The 14,111-nt window shown below is 41.0% G+C and overlaps 1 pseudogene; it reads left to right on the top strand.

Moving 5' to 3' along the window:
• Window positions 1-440: 440 nt before the first annotated feature.
• On the top strand, window positions 441-13,864 carry LOC111969337 (leucine-rich repeat neuronal protein 1-like; annotated as a pseudogene).
• The last annotated feature ends 247 nt before the right edge of the window (window positions 13,865-14,111 follow it).

Genomic DNA, 14,111 nt, shown 5'->3' with positions numbered 1-14,111 from the left:
GGGCCAATTTTGTTCTTATAAAGAAGAGAAGAGAGCAGAAGATTGATGTAGGATGGAGATGGATGGATGTAAAGAGAGCAGGAGATGGATGGACGATAGAGGTAAAGGAGCAATTATTCATGCAGGCAAGAAAAGCAACAAATTAATGGGTTGCATTTTAAACAGCTCTAATTAGAGGAACTTAACAACAGCAAAACAAAGAGGTACATTGTCTCCCAACAGAAGCACCATTTCAGACGTCAAGGATGGAAGGGGTGGGTGTGGGGGGGGGGGGGGGGGGGGGGGGTGCAGGCAGAAGACTTTCTCACAAGAAAAATGAAGAAAAAGAACCCTCCCTCCTTGGCGTTCTCCCACTGTGCAGACCTAGCGCCTGCCTTTGTTCGCGACATAACAATCCTCGAACAGATGGTGCTCTGCTTGAGCGAGAATGACCAGCACCATCCAGCAGCCAATCGGAAGCAGCTGACTCGTTTGGACAGCGCCAGGTGCTGTTCTCGTATTTTCCTTGGAGGAGGACTAGGTTACGGTCGAAGAGTAGAATATCCGCAGACAACTAGTCAGTGAGGTTGCAGGTGGCGTTTCGAAGCGTTTGGATGTCTCTGCAATCTACACCATGCTCTCCTCAAGGTTAGCCTACATGGGAACCGTGCCTGAATGAATATATAAACGACAAACCGCTATAAATAGGCTACCCGTTGCTGATGGAATGGAATAGATTAAGAAATGTTTTACACGATAATATTGAAGGAATCCGATTAGGCTATCTATGTATTTATTTGATTTATTTGTTGGGTATGTAGGTTATTGACGCATAGAGGTGAAGGCTATTTGCACAAACCTTAAACTACTGATGTCCAAATATACGGGATGCAACTGAGAAGAGAGGGGCTTGCATTTCAATGAGGTGAGCCCTATACTTCACATGATTTATTTTACATGAACAAAGTCAGGATTAGACTAATGCATGAACAAAGTCAGAATATATTAAACTGAAGATGTTTCTTCTGTACCTGCTATATCCTCTTTCGAGGTATTGTGCAGTAGTATGAGAACAGTTGGATGTGAATGTTATGGAATCAGGAACTCTGTTGCCGGACACTTACCTCCACAATAAGGTTGTGGCCAGGGGGTCATAGCTAGTATGCTATCAATTTTTCTGGAAATTAAAAATTTTCCCTAACAAAATGGTATTTGTTTGCCAATAACCTACCGTTACTGCATCTCTGCAAGGGCACAGGACTTTCTGTGCATGGGTTGGAGGGACTCACGGGCAATATTATACGAAGGAATAACTAATAGGCAATCGGTTTCTATAATAATGTTATGTTATAGGCTATCTATATAATTAATCAGGAGTAGCCCTACGACTACTCTGCATCTGCATCATCTTCTATATCTGCATTTGTATTATTGTGATTTGGCTATATCCCGATCAGAAATATTACATTTTCAATCTCAATGCGTCAAATAACATGCTCGGAAACAAACTTTGATCCTCCTGCGGCACCGCTCACCGCTGCAACGTTGCAAAAATGTGATCTGCATATACATTATCGGCAGAATAAATCGAACAAGAGACAGGTCTTCAAGTAAAGAGGGGCAGGGAGTGAGGTAGCCTATTGTCATTTTAAGAAACGCCGCTGCTGTTTTGCAGCTGTTGCGCCTGTGTAATAGCTGAGGTTAAGTCAAACTGTTGTCTCACAAGCTTCTTATTCACCCTTTGTATGTTCAACAGTGTTAACAACACTAAGGCTAGGCTATGGTAGTGAAACAGTATCTTTGGCACTGTTTAAACCCTCTTGTTGTGTTCGTTTCATGTTTAATTAATTCTGTGTTCCTGGTCCAAAATGACCGCTCCATTATAGCTGATTATAAATCCATAATAATKCATATATTATCACCTAATGTTATGTTAGATCTTTTTACCAACTTAAGTTCTTGTGAACATTACAAGTTTTGAACTTCTATTTGCTATTTATGGCCTGTAGGCCTCATTGACCTGAGCTCATAGAACTTGTTTTTTAGTTATAAAAAGCATAATACATGGATTATTTTTACTATAACAAATACTCAGATGAAACATATTGTGCTATTTATAACAGACTACTTTGTGTCAAAGTTTACAAAGACTCTCTCCTCCTAACCAGTGTCATGATCAAATATATTACAGTATGTATCAAGAGTCTCACATACAGTATATCGTTTGGTCACTGTGCTGCCACAGAATGAACTGTGAGCAAGGCCTCAAAAAAGCTTTATAAACCAGAGCTGCAAGAAAAGTTCTATATATTATTGAAACAATGTTGCCATTGTTTGTGAGAATCCCAACAGGTGTGGTTCCCGTGGGGAAAATATTCTATTGGGGAAATGTTCCCGTGGGGGTTGCCATGGAAGCCAAGAAGGGGAATGAGGTGTGTGTGTGCTCAAACACACATGCATGTGGGGGTCTGGGAGAGGAAGTGTGAATGGGCATGTGCTTGAACTCAATTTTATACACTAATTGTAGTCTCACCCAATCATTTCTATTGACCGGTCATTTTTGACCAGGAACACCACAGGTGTACAAAAGTTAAATAAAACACCCAAAATTGAATGAAAATCATCTGAATGTATTTTGTGTGTTCAGATGCTCTGTGTGGACAAAGTCATGGAACTTTATGACAATCAGATTAAATGAACTACATTTTTCAGAGAGAAAACTAAATCGGTCCAATTCGATCGGAACACAGCAGGAAGGTTAAGGAGTTCAGTTGTGTTATCAGTCAGTCTGTTAAAGTTGTAATTCGTTAGTATCACTTAGATACAGAGTTCCATTGTTTTATACCCTGTCATTAATTGGTTGCTATGTTATCAAGTTGCCTGTGCTAGAAGTACCAAATCATCACTTTGCCCACTGAGCCTCAGTCAGTGTTGGCAGTTTGACAGACACTGAAAAATAAAGTGTTGAGTATGACCTTTTCTTACAGCAGGTCAAATAAAGAGATGTGATGCTAAAGACAACACTGGACCTTGTTTGGAGCCCTATGTGATATGTTGGGTTACAATCTCATGTCAGATGGATCTTGAGAAACAGACAGTGAACAGCAGGGACATCCATTTATCAAAACTCAAAGAACAAAGTATCAGGAGGGGAAGAGGAGTGGCAAGGTGCCTGAAGAAGGTTTTGGCTTTTTTTTCTTTTCGGTAAACCCTGTGGGCATAACTCCCCCTCCAACAAGCACACACGCATACACACGCACACACACACACACACACACACACACACACACACACACACACACACACACACACACACACACACACACACACACACACACACACACACACACACACACACACTCCTTCAACTCATAGCGGTGAGAACAGTCTGTGACAAAGGCCTGATAATAGGGTGCGTGTGTCTGTCCACCAGGCAGGGTTATTAGGAGACATTGAGAATACTACAATGTCCTCCACCATGGAGAAGAGAGTTCCCTTGGGGCTGGGGAGAGGGGGGCTGGGGATGGAAGGGGAGGGGAGCGGGGAGTGGAGGGTGTTGCAGCTCATGCTTCTCCCATTATTCTTGTAAAAAGGGTCAACACATTAGGATCTCAGAGGTAAGGCATGGTGCATGCTAGGCAGCTGTTAAACTAATTCTGTTCTCATAATCTGCTGAAGGAATCATTCTGTGCAGAGTGTAACTTTTACAGTGGGTTTATGGGCCCAAACCCCTCAGGCTTAGTAGTTGGACATTGCTGTTGTATTTTCTCAGTACGGAGGGCACAGGCTACAAATACAAGCATACATTTCAGGTAACACTTCCCTTTACAGTGTTCTTATTACTGGAAAGACTCAACACTCCTGTCTCACAGATAGTTTTTTTTACCTCTGCAGAGATCTAAAATGAGGAGTTATCAGTCCTTGGTTTGATGTAGGTGAATTTATCATATTCTAATCTAGACTACAATCAATATGCAGTTTTTCGTGTTAATGCTATGGACATGAAGCAGCTGAACCCTTTTATGCAGGACATAGCCAGCTGTCTGTGCTTGTATTACTGTATACTGTATTCTGAAACAACACACGTTTTCCCCCTTAACCCTCCTGTATGTAGTAACCTATTACACCTCTACCACACTTTTAGGGGAATATAGTTATTTTAATCCTTTCTGGGTTTTTTTATCTTCTCTGTGGTAGTTACCAATTATCTTTGCCAATCCCAGCCCACCAGACTGTTCGCCTCTTAAAGAGGTGTAAATGTTCATGGGCTTTTAGAAATCAGCATGACAGATTCAGCCTTTTTTTATCTTGGACTTTATGTTTGCACTACTCAAACGAACCAAAAGAGTGTGTGGAAAATCTACTTTCTAATTTTATATTGCTCATTGTCACTTAATCATAAAGTCACCATAGGAAGTTTTTCTTTGAGTGTGAGTGTCCATTTAGAAGAGCGATTTGTGATGGTGGAGAATTGACTTATTAGATTGATTTGGTTTTCCCTAAGGGAAGCCTTATCTTGTTTATGTTTATTATGTCAGAATTATGTGATCGGATTGTATGTCTTCTATTGCTCACATCTCTGGAAGGATTACGCCCTGTGTACACAGGATTGGAAAAGTAAACACCCTTCTCCTGGGGAAAAAAAGGATTTCACTCCTCAGCACATATCAAAGACCTGGTGTCTGACAGCCAGGGTACAAAGCAAATCATTAACCATCAGCATTCAAAAATAATCCTGTAACTCAAATCTTTATCAATTGTCAGTTTGTATTCATGTATTCTTCACCTCTGGCCTGCTCGCCTCCCTACCTCTGAGGAAGTACAGTTCCCGCTCAGCCCAGTCAAAACTGTTCGCTGCTCTGGCACCCCAATGGTGGAACAAACTCCCTCACGACGCCAGGTCAGCGGAGTCAATCACCACCTTCCGGAGACACCTGAAACCCCACCTCTTTAAGGAATACCTAGGATAGGATAAAATAATCCTCCTAACCCCCCCCTCCCCCTTAAAAGAGTTAGATGCACTATTGTAAAGTGGTTGTTCCACTGGATATCATAAGGTGAATGCACCAATTTGTAAGTCGCTCTGGATAAGAGCGTCTGCTAAATGACTTAAATGTAATTGTAAATTCTTTGCATAATTCTATTTGATCTGACATCTAGAGGTACTGTAGTGAAGTGAACTATTAGATGTTGCAGGACATTCTCTTCTGTTGGATTATGCAGGTTTTATTGTAATGTATGACTATATAACAAGAGTATAGCTAACAATTTATTCCAAAAAACTCTGTGTTGTTAGTATAGTATATGTAGTCTGAGTGTCTGTGTACCAGATATTTATTGTGCTCTTGTCCTCTTAGGGTTTGGTTGAAATACTGTGTATGAATGGATCTTTTTTTTTCTTTACATACCTTTSTTTAGTTTAGCTGAATGTGAATAGACTCACACAATACTGCATGATTAAGGTAAATCTGCAGTGACTTCAACCTCCCTTCTATTAGACCTATAGTAAACTGAGTACAGTCCTTACGGCAACCAAAGAGAGCACAATTATTGTCATTACCATCTATTCAAATGGATTACATCGAATGAAAGCCAACATGGAAACTATTAAATGAAATAGAAAATCATTCTGTAACATTGACCGCAATAACTTTTTTATTGGTGTTGAAAACACATTTTGTTCGAGACTGTTTTGCAAAAGAAATGTGTCCCTCCATGGGACCCATAAGTGGTGGAAGTGGACTTTGTGTTCTTGACAAAGTACAGACAATTTTCTGGATAGAAAATGGAAGATGTCTCACTCAGAATTAATAAATTTCATGGTTTTTACATGCCATTTTTGTTGTCACAGCAGGCAAGCTATGACTACTGTACATACCAGGAACCATAGATCCCCAAGAATCATGTGCACCAGGGAGTTTTGCAGTTATATGTCCTGTGCTAAAGTAGCATTGAACCCATATGAATTCATACACATACTCCATCTCAATAGTACTACAGACACCTGTGATCTTCAAATCACTTATCCATAGGATCACATAGTTTACTGTGACTACTGTAAGGTTAAGTAGGTTAAGTACCCAATTGGAAGATACAAAGGCTGTCCTGATTCAAGCTAAAGACCTTTGTTTCTGTCACACCCTGACCAGAGTTTGCTTTGTATGTTTTATGTTTTGGTTGGTCAGGGTGTGATCTGTGTGGGCATTCTATGTTGTTTGTCTGGTTTGTCTATTTCTGTGTTTGGCCTGATATGGTTCTCAATCAGAGACAGGTGTTTTGCGTTGTCTCTGATTGGGAACCATATTTAGGTAGCCTGTTTGGTATTGTGGGTTGTGGGTTATTGTCTATGTCTATACGTTGGTTGCTTGTGTCTGCACTTTCGTTATATAGCGTCACGTTCGTTTTGTTGTTTTGTAAGTTTGTTTATTAATACAGCATCTGCAAAGTTCACAAGCTCTCTTCAACTGTATTGTCATGGTTCCAGACACTAATGATACTCCCACCCCACTTAGACTTTCATATACATTTGTTAAATGTCACCCCCCCTTGTAAAACTGAAATGTTTCAAATATAACTATTTTGATACTTGTGATAAATGTCACTGTTATCTCTGTCCGACATTTCAAAATGGAAACACCAACATTGGTTTTGTTTACACTGGTTTGGACTGTTGTCAAGGGAACCTATGAGAGCATAAAATAAACRAAAAAATTGGTGGTTGAGTCTATATTGGTGTAACGCTCGTCGTTAGGAGAAAGAGAGGAGGACCAAACTGCAGCGTGGTGAGTATTCATATTCCTTTTAATGAAAACCGAAATACTAACAAAACAACAAAACTAACGATAAACGAGAATACACGAAATGAAACAGTCCTGTCTGGTGAACATACACAAAGACAGAAAATAAACACCCACGAAACACAGGTGGAAAAAGGCTACCTAAGTATGATTCTCAATCAGAGACAACTAACGACACCTGCCTCTGATTGAGAATCATACCAGGCCAAACGCAAAAACCAACATAGAAAAACGAACATAGATAGACCAACTCACGCCCTGACCATACAAAAACAACGAAATAACAAAAGAACTAAGGTCAGAACGTGACAATTGGATTTAAGTTATGCTGTCTCAAAAGTCCCCATTAATCTATGGGTTTAATCTTTGGCTTAGACCTTCATTTGAAGCTTAATGATAATATTTAAACTAAAGCCCTCGTAAATGTAATCTCACACTGAAATGGTCCCATCTCTAATGTGGTTTGGAGTCATGGACAGAATCTCAGATTAAATGGAGGCATGTGAGAGAATGCATAATTAACTTCTGTAAAAGTAAACATAGATGTCAAATTTAAAACAATGGTATCACTGGGAATCCTTTATCCAAAGTTTGTTAAACATTTTAGGGTCCAGTGAACATATTTTTAATCCTCTAAAACAGGGTTCCCCAACTGGCGGCCCACTCGTGGTTTTATTTATATTTTATATGCTGAAGTTGTCCAGCATTTATGAAGTTGTTTATTTTTATTTTCATTGTTGATATGAAATACTGCAAAAACACCAGGAAATCAGCTCCAAGTTATTTACATGTTTGGAAATCTGTTCCACACATAATAGATAGACACATGGGACTGTATACAAATGTAAGCAAGGTTTTAAATTATTATGTTTTAGTCAAATATTATATCTGAACCTAGTTGATGATCCTTGCCCTAAAACCTCAGGATTTAGCAACTTGATTTATTTTACTGCAATTTCCTTTTGGAAGTAAGGCATCCTTTGCTGTATTTTTGATGCACTGTGGACTACATCTAAGCCTATTTAAGCCTATCAGTAATGGCTGTTTATAAACAGTGAATAAACATGAGGTTACAGCCATTTGTAGTTAAAGAACACAGTTATCTGTATCTCTCCTGAGGGTTACATTTCCTCAGACTGATTTCTGACTCCGCTAATCCTGATGGGTCAAGTCAATCTTAACCACTCACTCTGCCTTAGCTTAAGAAACATGTCTGTATTACAGGTATTTCACCCCTTATTTCCCTCTGTCCCAGGAGAACAATCCCCTGTGCAGGAGGAGCTTGAACTTGTTTCATGTCACCCTTGCTCTGTTGCCAGGCAGTTTTGCACTCAGATGAATACACAGCTCTCTTCTTTCAAAGCCTCTTAGCAATATCTTCTTAAGTGAGTGTTGATCACAGATGTTGTTTGGTTGTAAGGCCTATGGCACTGCAGTACTAATGTATGTCTCTTCCATGGAAAGGGATACGCCCTCAGTAAATTCACCTAATTAGGTTAGGGGATTTCTTAAGTGTTGCTCAGATTATAATGCCATACAGGACTCCGCCACGGTAGAGACAGCTAGCCTGGATATGGTGGCAGACCTTTCTGATTCCCACCTCTGCATTATATACGTTTACTACATATACAGGAAAGGTTGGTACTCAGAGTAAAGCACTAATGTAAACCCACTTCTCATTTCAAATGGTCCTAATGCTTCAGTAGTTTCAGGGAGGAATCAGTACTTATTGATTTCCACATGCCACTTTCAGAACTCAATTACAGAGCTTTGTAGTTGCTCAAGTGTGCATATGTGCCAGCCTCTCCTCTGGAAAATCCCTAACACTCTTAAGTGACGGTAGCAAAAGCTTAGAAACCAACTCAATAGTCAGTGAAATCCTTATTCTGAAGAACATTAGCACAATAAAAGTAGATTTTAATTGATATAACATATTCACTTTAGGTTTAAAGGTATTGTGGCRCATTTGTTAGAGTCAGAACTGTAGTGCTATATGGGATGGCAGATGCCTGGTGCTCCTGTTATGAGCTGCTCTTCTCCAGACTAGACCGTTGGGCCAGATTCTGGCTTCACAAGTCCTTCTCCTAAAATCTCTGTCCTTGGATAAAGATCATTCTGGATTATTACAATTTATTTGAATAAGTGACTGTTGAGGCTGAAGAGGTATGCTCTACAAAATGCTGTACTTGCAATGCACACTGAAGGCTTCTCTCAGAAYCACCCTAAATATGTTCAAAGAAATCCATCATATTTCTGTACCAAAACTAGGACACAGTGGACCCTTCATTAATAATCTAGGAACTTTTTATTTTTTTATACTTACGTATCTCAGAGTATTTAATGATGTGTGAAGAAGCTAATGATCTATTCCTGATGGGCCTATTGGATAGATGAAAGCACTCAATGGAATTTGATCTTTGTCCAAGTATACAAGTCCTGATGGGTGTTTTTTGTATTATTGTGCATGCATTAAAAGGAGCTGATTTCACATTTTTCCTCATAACTGATGATGCTGCATAATTCATATTAACAATCTCTCAGATGAAGATGTAAACAGAAGGTTTGCTCTCAACATCATCAGGAGCTGTGTTACAATCATGTTTTATTTAACATGACTGACATGTAACTTTCGGTAGTATTATGTGACTGGACGTATGATATAGTGTACCCTTACATATACCCCTGACAATAATTTTCATCAACTCCCTTTGTCTCATACATATKATTTTGTTATGCTATTTGTGCTCCTTTGTGTCCTTGTGTTAAACTAAACTATAGTGACTCAGTCTTTTTTAAACATTTTTTTTTGTCTTTGTTTTACAGACTCACCTTGCAGTCCTGAGGTATTGATGAAAGAAAAACTCTGAACAGTGGGAGACTCACTGTAACACTGGAACTGTTTCATTGGAACCCCCTGTGCATATTTTTCTGTCTGGATCATTTCAGAGGGATACAACTACAAGTCAACACCCCCTCTGGTTAATGACAATCACACAACTCCCTCCAAGTTCATTTACCCCTTCTGGTGTTCAACCCTGTGGGTTTAGACAGGTGAACGCAGACAGACAGCATGGCTAGAGGGAGGTTTATCTACTGTCTACTAGGCCAGTTGTTCACTGGCCTGATTCTGTCGTCCGTTGGACTATCCTCCATCCAGAGAGATAATGATTGTCCCCAGCAGTGTGTGTGCGAGATCCGACCCTGGTTCACCCCTCAGTCCACCTACAGAGAAGCCACGACGGTGGACTGCAACGATCTCCGTCTCACACGCATCCCAGGCAACCTGTCCAGTGACACGCAGGTGCTCCTCCTGCAGAGCAACTACATCGCCAGGACCAGTGAGGAGCTGGAGCAGCTATARAACCTGACAGAGTTGGACCTGTCTCAGAACAACTTCAGCAGCATCCGTGACGTGGGCCTCAGCAACATGTCCCAGCTCACCACCCTGCACCTGGAGGAGAACCAGATCATTGAGATGCCTGACTACTGCCTGCAGGACCTCAGCAACCTGCAAGAGCTCTACATCAACCATAACCAGATCAACATTATCTCCCCCAATGCCCTCTCTGGCCTGCACAACCTGCTCAGGCTCCATCTAAACTCTAACAGGCTCAAGGCCATCGACAGCCGCTGGTTTGAGTCCACGCCCAATCTGGAGATCCTCATGATCGGGGAAAACCCTATAGTTGGCATTCTGGAGTTTAACTTCAAGCCTCTTGTAAACCTGAGAAGTTTGGTTCTGGCTGGAATGGATTTAACAGACATTCCTGGAAATGCCTTTGTGGGACTAGATAACCTAGAGAGTCTCTCCTTCTACGACAATAAGCTAGTCAGAGTTCCTCAAAACGCTCTTCAGAAACTACCTAACCTCAAGTTCTTGGACTTGAACAAAAACCCTGTGCACAAAATTCAAGAGGGGGACTTGAAGAACATGCTGAGGCTGAAAGAGCTGGGCATTAACAACATGGGGGAGCTGGCCTGCATTGACCGCTTTGCCCTCGATAACCTCCCTGAGCTCACCAAGCTGGAAGCCACTAACAACCCCAAGTTCTCCTACGTGAACCGCCAGGCCTTCCGTGACCTCCCCGCCTTGGAGAGTCTCATGTTGAACAACAACGCCCTTAACGCCCTCTACCAGTCCACTGTGGACTTCCTGCCCAACCTGCGTGAGATCAGTATCCACAGCAACCCCATGCGATGCGACTGCGTCATCCAGTGGATGAGCTCCAACAAGACCAGCATCCGCTTCATGGAGCCCCTCTCCATGCTCTGTGCCATGCCAGCCGAGGTCAGAGGGCAGCATGTGAGGGAGGTGCTCCAGCAGGACTCAGCGGAGCAGTGCCTGCCGATGATCTCCCACGACACATTTCCCAACCACCTGAACCTGGACATCGGCATGACTGTGGATCTGGACTGCCGAGCCATGTCCCAGCCCGAACCGGAGATCTACTGGGTCACGCCCATGGGGAACAAGGTGATGATGGACACCATGTCTGAGAAGTACAGCCTCAGTAGCGAAGGAACGCTGCGCATCTCTCACATCCAGGTAGAGGACTCTGGCAGGTACACCTGTGTGGCACAAAATGTTGAGGGGGCAGACACTCGGGTGACTGCTGTTAGGGTGAATGGTACTCTCTTAGACAGCACCCAGCTGATGAAGATCTATGTGAAGCAGACTGAGTCCCACTCTATCCTTGTCTCCTGGAAGGTCAACTCCAATGTCATGACCTCCAACCTCAAGTGGTCATCTGCCACCATGAAGATAGACAACCCCCACATCACCTACACAGCCAGGGTCCCGGTGGATGTCCATGAGTATAACCTCACACACCTACAGCCTGCCACCGAGTATGAGGTGTGTCTCACCGTCTCCAACATCCACCAGCAGACGCAGAAGTCCTGTGTCAATGTCACAACGAAGCACGCAGCCTTTGCTGTGGAGATATCCGACCAAGGCACTAACACTGCTTTCGCAGCTGTCATGGGAACCATATTCGGCATCATCAGCCTGGCCTCTATGGCTGTGTACATTGCCAAGCGGTGGAAGAGGAAAAACTACAATCACTCCCTGAAAAAGTACATGCAGAAAACATCCTCCATCCCACTCAATGAGCTCTACCCTCCCCTCATCAACCTGTGGGAGGTAGACAGTGAGAAGGACAAAGAGGTGTCCTCCTCCTCAGAGACCAAACCCAGCCAAGTGGACACTACACAGAGTTACTATATGTGGTGATAGCTACTGGGTCGTTCCACCAATTCGGTGCCTTTGAGAGAAGTGTAACTTGGTAAAAAAAAACAACGTTTGATTTCACCTAATATTATCATTCTGTCATAAAGAGCACATGTTGAACTTCATTAAAAACACATTTTCTCATCTCAAAAGGTTAAATAAAAAATTACTATGGTAAGTGTCTATTAAGTGGCAAATTAAGTAACAGGGTTGACGGTAACAGGGTTGACAATTTCATCTAATATCAGTCATAAATCCCCTTGTGACAACAGGGAATGCAAGCTTCACAACAAAATTGAAGTTGTTAAAAAATTTCTAGCCTGTCTATTGATAACACGCTCAGTTTTCAACCCGCTCAGTTGTCCACCCGCTCAGTTGTCCACCCGCTCACTTGTCCACCCCAAAACACCAGAGAATGGCCAAAAAGAGTAGAACCAGCTCACCTGCTTTTACACGTTTTTATATATATATTAAAGGAGGGTTCAGTTTTACGTAACAAGGTTGACCTTAAAAATAAGGGACAGATGAAAATGAATCACTAATCACATTGAATAAATAATAATCTTTAGAAATGACTTTGTCAAAGTAACAACAGCAAAAAAATATATAACTTTACAATGATGGTGAAAACTTGGAGAAATGTTGGGGTTAAGTGGGTTAAAATCTTCAGGTCACAGAGTCAGGTCACAGAGTCAGGTCAGGTTACAGAGGGTGCACAGAGTCAGGTCAGGTCACAGAGTCAGGTCACAGAGTCAGGTCAGGTCACAGAGGGTGCACAGAGTCAGGTCAGGTCACAGAGTCAGGTCACAGAGTCAGGTCAGGTCACAGAGGGTGCACAGAGGGACATGTCAAAATGCTGAATTGTTTTACTTTAGCAAGTCTTTATTCATATTGAAAATCAGATTCTCCATGTGGTCTATATTAATAAAGGGCACTTCATTTAATAAACAGAATTTCAAAATGAAATATTGTTGCACAATTTCTACTTAAAATATCAAAGGGATGCAAAAGGCACTCATTTTGTGGAATGACCCTACTACATGGTGAAAGATACTACATGTGGGGTAAATCAGAAATCATTTTCTTATAGGAGCACAACGTCATTTCTTTCGCTTCTTTGTGTGACAGTAATATTACTTTTTTTTCTTCTGTTTTCTGCTTTGCTCATATGAGGCGAAGGACTGACTAGTATTTCAGACTTTTTAGCATAGTGCATTGCCTTTCTTCTCTTGCGCCCTTTTTGACACTCAATATGACAACTTTGTTTAGCTCCCAGGACTTGGTAGTCACTGTGCTTTATTTTTAGTACTTGTTTTGATAGCACAGCATGGGTATTGTAAAGGATTCAGTCTGGATCAGCTTGCAGGAGCTGGAATTGGATCCATTTAGATTTCTTTCTCTGGCAGTATTCTTAGAGAATGCAATGTTTTTTTTCTCGTAAAACAGTTTAACTGTTAACTGTTGTGCACTGAAATATATAAACCAATTTGTCTATGGACTCCAATATAAGCTGACAAAGTACGTTTAGACTTGATATACTGTCTATTGAATAACGTTAGCAATCGTTCTGTAATGTTGTATCAACTATAATTTGAACAACTATTTTGACATTAGTAAACATTATTTTTTATTTAGAACATAAGTTTGCAGAGAAAACACTGTAAACCAGCAATATAAATATGAATGTTTATTAACTAGGTAAGTAGACATAAGGCTTTTTAAATTCTCAGAATATTTTATTTTATTTTGCTAGAATCTGTCAACGATCACTGATTTTGTTGTGATTTACACACGCAAATATGTTGTATATTGAGGAACAAGCAAAAATAAATGTATTTTCCTCATATTTTTTATACGATTTCCAGGCCATGTGTCATTATTTGCAGGCTATGCTACGTCAGATATTTAAAACAGGAAAAAATCMACTTTACAAACATCTATTTATTAGTATGCACTAATTTACCATAATTCCATATGACTATCAAACTTGAATAAAAATGAAAACATGCTCTGCGGGGGAGATACAAATATGTGTTTTACAGGATGACATAATGTCAATCAGTGTGAGAGTAGGTGTAGGCACAGTGTAGATTGTGTTAAAGAGA

This window comes from Salvelinus sp. IW2-2015, linkage group LG1 (genome assembly GCF_002910315.2).
Source record: "Salvelinus sp. IW2-2015 linkage group LG1, ASM291031v2, whole genome shotgun sequence".
In the NCBI taxonomy this organism is placed as follows: domain Eukaryota; kingdom Metazoa; phylum Chordata; class Actinopteri; order Salmoniformes; family Salmonidae; genus Salvelinus; species Salvelinus sp. IW2-2015.
Note: the sequence above shows the minus strand (reverse complement) of the source record. Positions and strands in the feature narration are given on the sequence as shown.